This window comes from Protopterus annectens, chromosome 4.part0 (assembly GCF_019279795.1).
Source record: "Protopterus annectens isolate FY-2018-M chromosome 4.part0, PAN1.0, whole genome shotgun sequence".
NCBI lineage: Eukaryota > Metazoa > Chordata > Ceratodontiformes > Protopteridae > Protopterus > Protopterus annectens.
The window spans coordinates 1,690,236,891-1,690,251,105 of record NC_056733.1 but is presented as its reverse complement, the minus strand read 5'-3'; positions in this window follow the sequence as shown (position 1 = coordinate 1,690,251,105).

Here is a 14,215-nt window from a genome sequence, read left to right as displayed (position 1 = left end):
TAACTGTTACTTACAAGAGTGTATTGGGAGGGGCATTGCGCCCAAATGATTACGTATTTATAAGTATCTAAACAATGTAAAGAGGGTAGTGAGTTCCATAAAGAGCTCATTAAAATTTTTAATCATTGTGGTTTGGATATATTGCGGGCCATCATTAAAAAAAATGAGCAAGAAATGGACACATTACTTAAAGATATAGAAAAAACTAACAAAAAAATTACCACTGCTTTACTATTTACTGTGGAAGAAGAAAGATCCAGATACTTAATTGTGAAAGGAAAGATTGACGAAAAGTGTAAATTTTTTTTAACAGGAAATGTAAGAAGCTTGATAGGGACATCAAAGAATATAGGGAAGTACGATGTTACCCTAAACCCAAAAATAATTTTAAGCATCAGTACAGGAATCACACTGACCATATGGGTGATGATTTACAGGGAGAAGATTTGGACCACTGAGAATGGAGTCATGGAGGGGGCTATAGTAATTATCCTTTTGGGGAAGCTATGGGGGGGTACGACTTGAACGACCCTTTGGATTTTTTCATACTGAGGAGATCCGAGAGGATAAAACAAAGACTAAAACAAAAACTACTACCCCAACAAGGGGGAATATTCGAACAGGAGGAGATACTAACCCCTATTAGCCCCACTCATAGTTTGATACAAGACAACGGTATAGTAGTCAAGGGGTTCAGGCACATGTATCACAATTTTAGTACATACAATTATAGTAGCGTGGACATCGACTGCACATACTTTAGTTTGTTTAGTAAAGATTTGAAGTTTGTACCCAGTAACAGAAGTCAAATTATGAATATTCTGATTGACTTAAAATTGTTTTTGAGAAATAAGAACTCAGAATTATTAATGCACCATGAAAGGGGTGGGGGGCAGACATGAACTTGATTAAGAGAAAAAGTACTTACAATCCACCCCTTCACCCCCAGTTAAAAAAAACTTTGAAATTCAGGTAGAAAGGGAGCTTCGACAGGGTCTGAATAAGAAAAGAAGACAATATAATTTGAATAAGGAAGAACACGTCCTCCTGGATTCTTTAAGGAACAACCACCAAGTCAGGGTTATGAAACCCGACAAGGGGGGGGGTGGATTGTCCTTATGGACAGTATTATTTATTCAGGCAAGATGTTGGATATGTTAAACAACACGGACAGATACTCTAGAGTTTCACGTAACAAAATCAATATAGCCCATAGGAAGATTGATTTTATTCTTAAAGAACTGGTTGATGAAGACATGATTAGTCAAGATACCTATCACTTTTTAATTATGGACAAACCAATAATACCATCCATTTTTGGTGTACCCAAGGTATATAAGGATGTGGACAACCCACCACTCAGACCAATTGTGGCAGCCACTGGGTCTAAAACTTACCCTTTGGCTAAATTTTTGGACCTAAGGTTAAAAAAGGTCTGGTCTGAGCAGGTGGGCATTCTGAAGGACTCTTGGGATTTTTTGAGAAGTATCAACAATGACCTATATAGTGACAAACTCATCTTTGTTACTTTAGATATCCAGGATTTATTTTTTGTCATTCCTCACAAGTTAGGGTTAGAATGGTTCGAAGAAGCTCTTAGAACCAAAGAAAGTTTTGATGAAAACAGTATCTTGGTGTTTATGGATTTAATGGATTTGGTACTAAGACACTATTTTCTGTATGTCGAGGGTGAGTTTTTTAGGCAATCAAGTGGAATAGCCATGGTGGCCAGTTGTGCCCCCATGTACGTTAACTTGGTATTGTCTATTTGGGAAGAGCAGTTTGTTTTTCATTCTGTATATTCTCAATATTGGAAATACTATCGACTTTACTTGGATGATATTTGTATGTTTTGGATTGGACCTGAGGAGAAACTAATATCGAGCACGTCAATAGTACTACTGACTTCCTTAAATTCACCCATAGCTTTTCTGGGGAACACTTACAATATTTGGATGTGATGATTGAAAAGATACTTGAAGTCAGAAAATTTAAGTCCAACGTTTACAGAAAAGTGACTTTTTCAAACTCCTACTTGTTTTGCACTAGTGCCCACCCTTTCAAACAAAAGAAAGGAATTTTGAAAGGACAGTTCATTAGGAGTAGTAGGATGACGTCCCTTGATAGGGACTTCAACTTAGAAAGTAAGAAGCTGAAAGATATGTTTTTGGAAAGAAATTACCCACCATGCTTTAATAGAAGAAGTATTGAATGAAGCAACAAATGGGAGGGGGGAGATTTAGTCCCATCTTAGGGGTATTGGAACACACTGTACCCAACACAGAGAATACCCCTACCCCAGAAACAAATTGAAGTAATAATTTCATCTTGAATTTCAGTACTGACTCACTTATTTGGTTAAATATATTATTTCTAGAAATTGGGTGACATTTGGGGACTATTCTGACTTGGACTTGTTATTCAAGGACCCTCTGAAATTTATTTATAGGAAGGGGAAAAATATTAAGGAAATGTTGGAATATAGAAAACCAAAGCAGGGTAGGCAGAAGAAAGGCACTTTTAAGTGTGGGGCTTGCTCCCAATGCTCACATGTTATACAGGGGGAGAGTGTGTATTTAATGGAGAGGAAAACAAAGTTAGAAACTAACACGTTCTCCAACTGTGACACCTTGGGGGTCTCATATATATATATATATATATATATATATATATATATATATGTATATATATATATATATATGGGTTCACTTCAATTCACTGAACTTTCAATTCACTGACTTTCATTTCACTGACACCATTTCACTGAAATTCATTTCACTGAAACTTCATTTCACTGAAAGTTCATTTCACTGACAACTATTATTAGCAATAAAATGGAATATTCCCCCTTCCCCACTGTAGTGCGACCCTGGAGTTAGAATATACAGTTAGGGGGGTGTGGGGGGCAGAGCCCCCCACATGGGGTGGTGTGTGGGGCGCAGCCCCCCACTTCATTTCATATGATATTCTTACGTTTTGATATAATATTGCTTAGTAATGCCCCCCACATCCCCCTAACTATATATTCTAACTCCAGGGTCGCACTACAGTGGGGAAGGGGGCATATTCCATTTACTTTGTAATAATAGTTGTCAGTGAAATGAACTTTCAGTGAAATGAAGTTTCAGTGAAATGAATTTCAGTGAAATGGCGTCAGTGAAATGAAAGTCAGTGAATTGAAAGTTCAGTGAATTGAAGTGAACCCATATATATATATATATATATATATATATATATATATATATATATATATATATATCATGCAACCGGCAAATAGCCAACAACAATGTAAATAACACACAAACTGCAAGAACAGCATGGCAAGATGTACCTGTTCCTATAGTAAAGCCAAAGCTCAGACCAAAATAATGTAAAATCTGAATTTATTAAAAAAAATACAACATATCCTCATTTAGCGCTTTCATCCACAAAATAGTGGACTTCATCAGAACACTTTAAAATACTACTGCCTGATATTTAAAAACATTTTGGCGTCAAAAAACTGACCTTCATTCCGAATTTAAAGTGACATTAACTGACCATTTCTAGCTCTTTTGTAGTTCCCTGTTTGCGCGATTGTAACAAGGTTAAACTTCTTCTGGCTCCGCCAAGTCTGCTCTTCAAATTTTCCCTTAAGGAAGCTTTAATCTTAGTATAATCAGACTACTCGCTATATTATAAGCCTAGCACTTGTTCTCAAGACTTTCTACTAAGTAAGCACTCTCGTACTAAGTAAGCACTACATCCACCTACCACCCCTGTGAATATCCACTTACCTTAAAGGCACAACACTCCCTTATACTGTTCTAGCATGTCGAGTGGTAGATTGCTGGCGTCCTCTTCAGTTCAACTGGTTAATCTGGGTATCTTGAGACAATGCTACAATTGTCTCATGTACACAGACAACCCTCTCCTCCTCCCAACAAACACAAATACATGTGAGAGATGCAACTATATAGCCAAACTGGAGGCTGAACTCTCTCAACTCAGGGCTGGCATGACCAGACAGGAGAAGATGGTAACCACACACACAACAAACCCAGTCCCACATAGACCCACCACAACTGCAAACCATACACATAAAAACAAAAAGACATACTCGGAGGCTCTAATAAAAAACTTACCAAAACAACAGAGGCTCCCAAAGCAGACATCCAAAAATCCACCACCTCAAAACAAAACACATGCAACACATACTTCAATAAATCAGTGTGTCAACCAATCACAGCCCTTAAGGCCAAACATCATGCCTGAAACACTAGTAATAGGTGACTCTATAGTCAGACACACTGATGTCCTGCTTACCAGGCTGAACAAGGAGAGGGTGACAGTGAGCTGCCTATCGGGAGCTAGGATCTGCCACATAACACAAGCACTCAGGTCACTCCAAGGCAAGTACAAATATGACTCCATCATTGTCCATGCTGGTGAGAATGACCTGAGACTTACCTCCCTGGACTACATGAAAAGAGACATAGAGGAGATCTCTGATTATGTAGCCCAGGCTGGTATGACCCTTACCCTGAGCAGCATCTTGCCCTCACCAAGAATGATGCCACAATACAAAGATAAGATGATCAGCTTTAATAATTGGCTTAAATACTGGTGTCATTCTAAGGGGATCCAATGTCTGTCTGCCTGGGATGACATGTTGGACAAGCCACGCTGATTCGCAAGGGATGGCTTGCACCTGTCACCACTGGGCTTCCGGATATTGGCCAAGGCTCTTGCCACCCCCATAGTGCCTTTTTTAGGCAAGGCTCAAAAGACAAACCCACCTCCTTAGAAAACAAAAATGGAAAAAAACTAAGGGTAATGCTGCTCAATGCCAGAAGTCTAAATCTCAAGATGCAGGCACTCGATGCACTCCTCAGTATGGAGAACATCGACGTCTGTGCAGTAACTGAAACCTGGTTCAAGGCTCCTGATAGCACCCAGCGCTACCAGGCTATACCTCGTATCATGCTTTTCGGCCCCAAAACCCGGGCCGAACCACAAAGGGAGGGGGAATGTCCATATTCATCAAGGACACCCACACCTCCAGGTTAGTAGCAACACATGAAGCATCAGAGACCATACAGGTGCAACTAACCATAGGCAAAACTGCTATACAACTGGTAGCATGTTTCAGACCACCCTCCCAATCTTAGGAACCCCACTCAGCCTTCCTGAAGACATTGGAGGATATGAATGTATCACAAAATACCATCATACTGGGAGACTTCAACTACCCAAACATAGATTGGGTACATTATTCTAGCCCTAACACCCTAGCCCAAAGGTTCCTGGAATTCATAAATTCAAATGCACTGGAACAACTAGTCACCTCTCCCACTAGGGGAGATAATATACTAGACCTGATCATCACAAACATGGGGACAAAATGCTCCACACCGGAGGTATACCCCTCACTAGTGAGATCTGACCACAAACTAATCACCCTGGATATACATATCCCACCTCCACCCCCAGCACAAAAGACCACAGTAAAAAACTTCTCAAAAGCAGACTTCATTCTTCTTAAGACTGAGATGGTATCCTTTAAGCCCACTGGGCCAGTGGATACCACATCCCACAATGCCGAATCCTTCACAAATGCTTTCTATGGACATCTCCAAGAATGCATGGATTATGCAATCCCAAATAAAACCAAGTCCCTCTCCACCAAAGGCAAGCGTCCTGTCTGGTGGACCTCTGCCATTAACAAAATGTATAACAAAAGAAGGAAGCTACTGCACGACAGAGCAAAATCCCATAAAGAGAAGACATCTTTGATCAACATTAGCAGAAAACTACGTTCTCTCATAAAAACATCCAAGGCCAACTTTGAGAGAAAAATCGCTAAGGACACTAAAGATAACCACAAAGCCTTCTTCAGCTATGTTAGAAACCTGGGCGGAAACCCTCAGATATGCTGAGAGTTAGTTCACAACAACAAAAAATACACTGAACCCACAGATATTGCCAACATTCTGGCTGACAGGTTCAGTGCAAATTTCTCCCTTCCCTCACCCCCAAAAGAAGAAATACTTATCCCAGCTGAATGTAATCTCCCTGTCATCTCAGATGTCCAAGTGAGAACCACCCTCAACAAAGCTAAAAACACAGCATCAAGGGGACCTAATGGTATCCCGGGTTGCCTGCTATGTGAACTCCAAGAGGAGCTAAACCCGCACATAAAAATGCTATTTAACCTTAGCCTTACTACAGGATATGTACCTGAACACTGGTGTACAGCAACAGTGGTCCCACTCCACAAAGGGGGTACCTCTACAGACCCTGGGAACTACCGCCCCATAAGCTTAACCAGCCTGGTCTGCAAAGCTATGGAAACAATTATTATGGAACTCATAAACAGAGACATAGGGGACCTACAGACACTTGACCCCACCCAGTTCGGCTTTGTAAAGAGCAGATCCTGCCTTTTGAACCTGGTTGACTTTTTTGAAACAGTCACTAGAGCCATTGATGAGGGCAAAGCAGTCCATACAGCCTACCTGGACTTGGCTAAGGCCTTCGACACAATACCCCACTCAGGCATCATAGATAAGCTCACCAGCTTAAATGTTAACCCTTATGTCACTAGATGGGTTGCAAACTGGCTAAAGGACAGAACCCATAAAGTTAAAATCGCTGGAGCAATGTCAGACTCAAAGCCAGTCACAAGTGGTGTCCCACAGGGATCTGTCCTGGGACCCCTCTTGTTCGGCATTTATTTCTCAGATGTTAAAGCAAACATGGGAGGGTTGTGGCTGACAAAGTTCGCAGATGACTGCAAACTAGGCGCCATAGATGATACACCAGAGGACACATACATCCTACAAAAAGGCCTCACAGAAACGGACAAATGGTGCCGGAGTCACGACCTTAAACTAAATGCCAAAACATGTATAGTCATCCCCTTTGGGAAAAACAAAGTACCCACAAATTATCACATAGACAGCCAACCCACTGAGTATGGAAAAAGTAATCAGAGACCTAGGGACCCAAGTCGACAGCGACCTCTCATTTGACACCCACGTTGCCAAAGTGGTTAGAAAAACATTCTACCTTGCACACTTCATCATGAAGGGATTCACATCCAGATCCAAGGATGTCATTGTGCCCCTATACTCCTCCCTCATCAGACCCATGATTGAGTACAATGCCCAATTTGGTATGTACCTCACCCAGCATTTGCAACAGCTGGAGAGACCACAAAAGTACCTCACCAAGAGGATCAAGGGTCTCTAACATATGTCTTATTCTGCCAGACTAAAGAAACTCCAGCTCTTTTCAGTAGCATACCGCCTGCTCAGAGGTGATCTCTGCCTGACGTACAAGGCCATGTCCAATCAGGATCTGGTTCACCTCAAAAAATCCAAATCCATCAGGACCACGAGAGCTAAAGACTTAAACCTCGGCACAAGTATGAATAGGACATGCTGGAGGGATAGATTCATAACCCAGATGCTTCCCATGCTTTGGAACAAGATCCCAGTTCATGTTAGGCAGAGCCCCTCACTGACTCTCTTCAAGAGAAATCTTGATGAGTGGATGGGAGATCGTAAGTTTACCCCAGGGGTCACATCTGTGTCACTGCTAGACAGGGGCACAGTAAACTAATTCTATTATATAAGGGGGCCTTCATTGTGTCACTACTAGACACAGGCACATTATTCTAAATCTATTCTGTGCATTTTTGTGCATTTTTGTACCATTTCATGGGGTGGCGAAAGCCACATCACTATGGCTAGGCTTACAAATGCCTCAAGGCAGATAGCCTAGTACTAAACTATGAAACTATGAAACTATGAAATGCCCTTGTCATCATTCTATAAATTATGCATATGTCACATTATTTAATTTCATATACTAATATTTATACATCTATAAATAAAGGTACATTCTAAAAAATACTTCCTAAAAATACATTCTGCGAAATATTCTAAAAAATACATTCTAAAAAATCTTACTAGTGAGAAGCTGAATATTTCGTTTAACTTATAATACTGTAAATGTTAATTAATTGATACATCACAACTGTTTAAACAAAAGCATAAATAAATGAATTCTTAAAAACATATAAATTATTAATATATAAATTCATTCATATATACATAAGTAAATTCATCATAACCAGAGGTACGATAATGTAAAATTGTACAAAGAAATAATACATGATTTACAAGCTGCAGTAAAGGTTTGATGGATAGAAAATCATTTAAACCAGGCTCTCTAATTGCATCAGTTATTATCTGCCAATATGTTTCCCTTTTACCCAAAGATACCTTAGTGTTTCCACCCCAGGGGCTATTTAAAACATAATCAATAATAGCAAATTTAAAATTGTGTGTATTCCCACATTGATCAATATGTCTAAATAGGGCATTATTTTCATCCTTCGTCCTGATATTATATAAATGATCACATATCCTCTTTTTAAAGAAATGCTCGGTCTTGCCTATATAGTATGCAGGGCATACCATACACTTAGCAAGATAAATAATAAATTTGCTATTACAGTTCCCTTATCTAAAATGTACATAGGTCTTATTAGTATTCTCAAGTTTCACCCCTTGCACCTCCCATATTAGGGAACATTGATTACAACTTCCAAATTTAGTGGTGTGTTTCCTCACCTTCATACTATTCCTATGTTTCACCCCACATTCTAAAATTCTTTTAAGGTTAAACCCCATTTTATGAACAAAATTGGGACGTTCGCCTACTATATTCATAACTCCTTGGTCAATGACCAAAATATTCCAATACTGTTTAACAATATTTTTAATATAGTTAACATAGGGGGGATATTGTAGAACACATACTCTACTATAATATGTGGGCAACCCCCCAATCTGTTGTACATTATTAATACTAGTCCCTGTACCTAATAAGGGTGGATACTTTTTACCCCATTCTTGGGTGACAAAATACGTAACATCATTCAATATAGACAAAGGATAACCTCTACTTACAAATAATGACCTAATAAAGTTAATCTCTTCTACCATTGTGGTACAACTTGAAATCATTTGAGCAGCTCGAATACACTGTCCCTTGTAAATGGTTTGCAGCATGTGTCTTGGGTGATTGCTGGAATATTCTAGATAACTATTAGAAAAAGTTTTTTTCCTTTAATTTTAGACTGAAAGCCTTGTCTAGAATCTCTTACTGCCCCCATAGTGCCTTTTTTAGGCAAGTCTCAAAATTCAAACCCACCTCCGTAAATAGCACAAGTAAAAAACTGAGGGTTATGCTACTCAACACCAGGAGTTTAAATCTCAAAATGCATGCGCTCGAAGCACTCCTAAGTATGGAGAACGTCGACATCTGTGCAGTAACTGAAACCTGGTTCAAGGCTCCAGAGAGCACTCCAGCACTACTGGGCTACAACTCATGCCACACATTTTGGCCACAGAACACGGATCGAAATACAAAAGGAGGGGGTGCATCTATATTCATCAAGGATACCCACACCTCCAGGTTAGTGGCGCAGCATGATACCTCTGAGATCATCCATGTGCAACTAACATCGGGCAAATCTGCAATGCAAATTGTGGCCTGCTACAGATCACCCTCCATGACCCAGGACCACCACTCCACCTTTCTGGAGACACTGGAAAATATGAAGGTCCTGCTGAACACCCTGATCTTGGGAAATTTCAATTACCCTACCATTAACTGGGAAAACTACTTGAGTACAAACTCCCAGGCTCAGCGCTTCCTGGAATTTATCAACTGAAATGCCCTGGATCAGCTGGTAAACTCCCATACCAGAAGCCACAACATATTGGACATGGTCATCATCAACATGGGGGACAGGCACTCCATACCAGAGGTCAGCCCATCACTGGTTAGATCATACCATAAACTAATCACCCTGGATGTCCACACCCCACCACCACCCCCAACCAAGGAAACCACAGTGAAAAATCTTTTCTAAAGCAAACTTTACCTTATTTAAGTGAGAGGTGGTACGTTTCACAGCCCCCACGCTAAAGGATAATACTGCCCAAGATGCAGAATCCTTTACAATTGCACTCTATGAGCACCTACAAGGATACATGGATCGTGTCATCCCTAGCAAAACCAAGACTCACTCCCCTAAAAGAAGGAAACCAGTCTGGTGGACCCCTGATATAAACCGGTTATACAACAAAAAGGAGGAAACTAGTTCAGAAAAAAAAAGCAAATCCCAAGAAGGAAAGACATCCCTGATCAGTATCAGTAAGAAACTAAGGTCCCTCATAAAATCATCCAAGGCTAACTTCGAAAGAAAAATAGCCAAGGACTCAAAAGATAACCACAAAGCCTTCTTTAGCTATGTCAAAAATCTAAGTGGCAACTCACAGATATGCTCTGAGATATTGCAAAATAGCACAAAATATACTGAACCTACTGATATTGCCAACATACTGGCAGATAGATTCAGTGCAAACTTCACCTCCCTCTCACCTTCAAAAGGGCCCACAACAATACCGGAAAAGTGTAGTGTCCTGGAAATCACAGAAGCACAGGTGAAAACAGCCCTTTCAAAAGCCAAAAACACAGCAACAATGGAGACAGATGGTGTCCCAGGCTGTGTCTTGCATGAACTACAGAATGAACTAACCCCCCACCTAAACACGCTGTTCAGCCTCAGCCTCTCCACAGGCTACGTGCTCATAGAATGACACAGAGCAATGGTTATTCTGCTCCACAAAGGAAGAGCCACAACTGACCTTGTAACTATCGCCCCATAAGCCTGACTAGCCTGGTCTGCAAGGCTATGGAGCGCATCATCATGGAACTCATTAATAAAGACATTGGGACCCTCCAAACACTTGACCCGACCTAGTTCGGCTTTGTTAAGGGCAGATCATGCCTACTAAACCTGGATGACTTCTTCGAGACAGTTACCAAGGCCATAGACGAGGGAAAGGTGGTTCACACAGCCTACCTTGATCTCGCCAAGGCATTCAACACCATTCCTCACTCGGGTATTATAGAAAAACTCACCAGCCTGAACATAAACCCCTACATCACAAGATAGGTTGCCAACTGGCTTACAGACAGAACTCACAAGGTAAGAATAGCGGGCTCCAGGTCTGACTCTAAACCAGTCACAAGTGGTGTCCCACAAGGATCAGTTCTGGGACCCCTACTGTTCGGCATATATTTCTCAGAAGTACAGGCAAACACAGGAGGACTATGGCTAACCAAGTTCACCGATGACTGCAAACTGGGAACCATAATTGACTCTCCAGCTGACATGGACATTCTCCAAAAAGGCCTTACTGATACAGACACCTGGTGTCAAAGTCATGGCCTCAAGCTAAATGCCAAAAAATGCATAGTCATCCCATATGGGAAAAACAAAACACCCACAAATTACCACATAGGCGGCAGCCCCCTTAATACAGAAGAGGTAATAAGAGATCTGGGGACCCAGGTAGATAGTAATCTCTCCTTTGACAATCATATTGCCAATGTAGTTAGGAAATCCTTCTATGTGGCCCATCAAATTACTAAGGGGTTCGCATCTAGAAATAAAGAGGTTATACTGCCCCTTTACTCGTCACTCATCAGACCCATCATAGTGTACAATGCCCCATTTGGGATGTACCTCACAAGACTCTTCAAACAGCTTGAAAGACCACAAAAGCACTTCACCAAGAGGATTACTGGCCTCAAACATATGTCTTATGCAGCCCGACTGAAAAAACTCTAGCTGTACTCAATGGCATATCGCTTACTCAGAGGTGATCTCTGCCTGACTTACAAAGCCATGTCCAACTCAGAATTGATGGACATGCTCCACCTAAAGAAATCCAAGTCACTGCGAGCCATGCGCTCTAGTGAGCTAAACCTCTCCACAACAATAAATAGAACATGCTGGAGGGATAGATTCCTGTCACAGAGACTCCCCATGCTTTGGAACAAAATTCCTAACTACATTAGGCAGAGCCCCTCACTAACACTCTTCAAGAGAAGCCTTGATGAGTGGATGGGTAACAGAAAGTACACCCCTGGGATCACTTCATTGGCTCTGCTTGACAGAGGCTCAGTTAGTTAATCAATGGGGCGGCGAAAGCTGACACACTCTGGCTAGGCTTATAAATGCCCTCGGGCATATAGCCTAGTACCTACCTATGAACCTATGAACCTATATATATACATATATATATCTATATATATATATATATATATATATATATATATATATATATATATATATATATAGATATATATATATAGATATATATAAAAGTATCTAAATAGACAATACCTTCATGACTAAAAGCATAAGTGAATTTTAGAAACCAAACTGACACCGGGCACAAAAACTAGTAATAAACAGAAAAAGGACAAACCAGCTCGTTGACCAGGAACGGAATTTTAATCCACAAAGTAGCACCACGGAACAACTGTAATCCACAAATAGGTCACAAATGGCACCTGTTGAAATCCAAACACATGAACAAGAATAGAAACAGTCTGTCAAAGCGCTTTTCGTTTGTCTTAGTTGCAAACTTCCTCAGAACATACATAAGTGATAAGTACACATATCCTTATAAATAAAAAAGTGCGGGAACATTAATTGAACAAGTTAAAGTTGTACTCACATACAATTAACATATACTTGTGCCTAGATGGAATAGACAATGTTAAAATAAATTTCTACAAAAAATATATAACAACTATTCTATAAAATCTCAAAACACTAAAAATACTTGTAAATGTTTTTTAAAAAATATAGTAACATATACTCATAAATGTATTTTTTAAGAAAATATTGTTCATCTACGTAAACTATTTAATTTTAGGATACAGGATATAGAACAAGCCTCATTCAACCCTGGGTAGTTAAAGGCATTAAGTCTAATCTGCCATAACAATTCGAGTTCTTCGAGTTTGAATGAGGCTGGTCCACCTCTAAAGTCCTGAACATATTGATCAATAATTAAAAATTTGAATTTATGACTAGAATGAGTTTCAAGGTGTTTAGCCAAAGCATTGTCCAGTTTGTTATGGGACATTGCATATTGGTGCTCATAGACCCTGTCCCTCAAACGATGCTCAGTCTTGCCAACGTAAAATGCGTGGCAATCTGAGCAAGTAGCTAGGTAAACTATGAATTTACTATTACAGTTAAATTTAGATTTTAACTTGTAACAATGACCATTAATCAAAAACTGATCAGTACATTTAATATGTCGGCACTGGTTGCAGTTTTCACACTTGAACATCCCCGTAATCTTTGGAGAGGGTTTATAATTACTCTCAAGAAAATTCTTGATATTCCTACCCTTCCTAAAAACAACACTAGGCTTAGTACCTAAAGTGTCGAAAATAGAAGGGTTGTTTCTAAATAAACCCCAATTTTTTGATAAAATTTCCACAATGTATTTCGATTGTGCATTAAAAACTGTTATGAATGAATGTAAAAATGTTTTTTCCGGAACTAGACTGGCATTATCCTGACAATTGAAACTTTCTACTATTGTAGGTGTTTCTTCAAAAACCAGGGAACTAGAACACAAGAGAGGTTGAAAATACTTTAACTCTCTCTTCCTACTAACCTCATCTATTAACTGGTCAACCAAATTTACAGGGTATCCACGGTGAAGGAACATGTGTTTCAAAGTGTCACATTCATTGTGGAAATCTACATCAAGGCTACAAATACGTGAAGCCCTGACGAGTTGACCTTTCACGACAGATCTTTTCTGGTGGAATGGGTGGTAACTTGAAAAATGTAACAACGAGTTGGAGTATGTTGGCTTCCTATAAACTTGGGCAGTATATCCAGATAATGAACTGTCCTTAACCAACAAAATGTCCAAATAGGCTATAGAATCAGTACTGAATACAAAAGTGAACTTCAAAAATTTAGTAGAGGAATTAAAAGTGTTGATAATATCTACTGCCAAACTCTCGTCACCTCTAAGAAGAATAAAAATGTCATCCAAAAAGCGAGTGTAAAAAATCATGACATCAAATAAAGGAGACGAAAGTATAAATTGAGATTCTCAACGTGCCATGACTAAATTAGCCACACTGGCTCCGCATGGTGAACCCATGGCTAGACCTGTTTTCTGTAAATAAATTTTATTATCAAACAAAAAGAAATTGTTGGTTAACACCAAGTCTAACAACTCTGATGTAAGAGAAATTTCAGACAAGGAAGCACCATGTTTTTTCATGATGTCGGCCACCCATTCCAACGCAGTGACATGTGGAATACAAG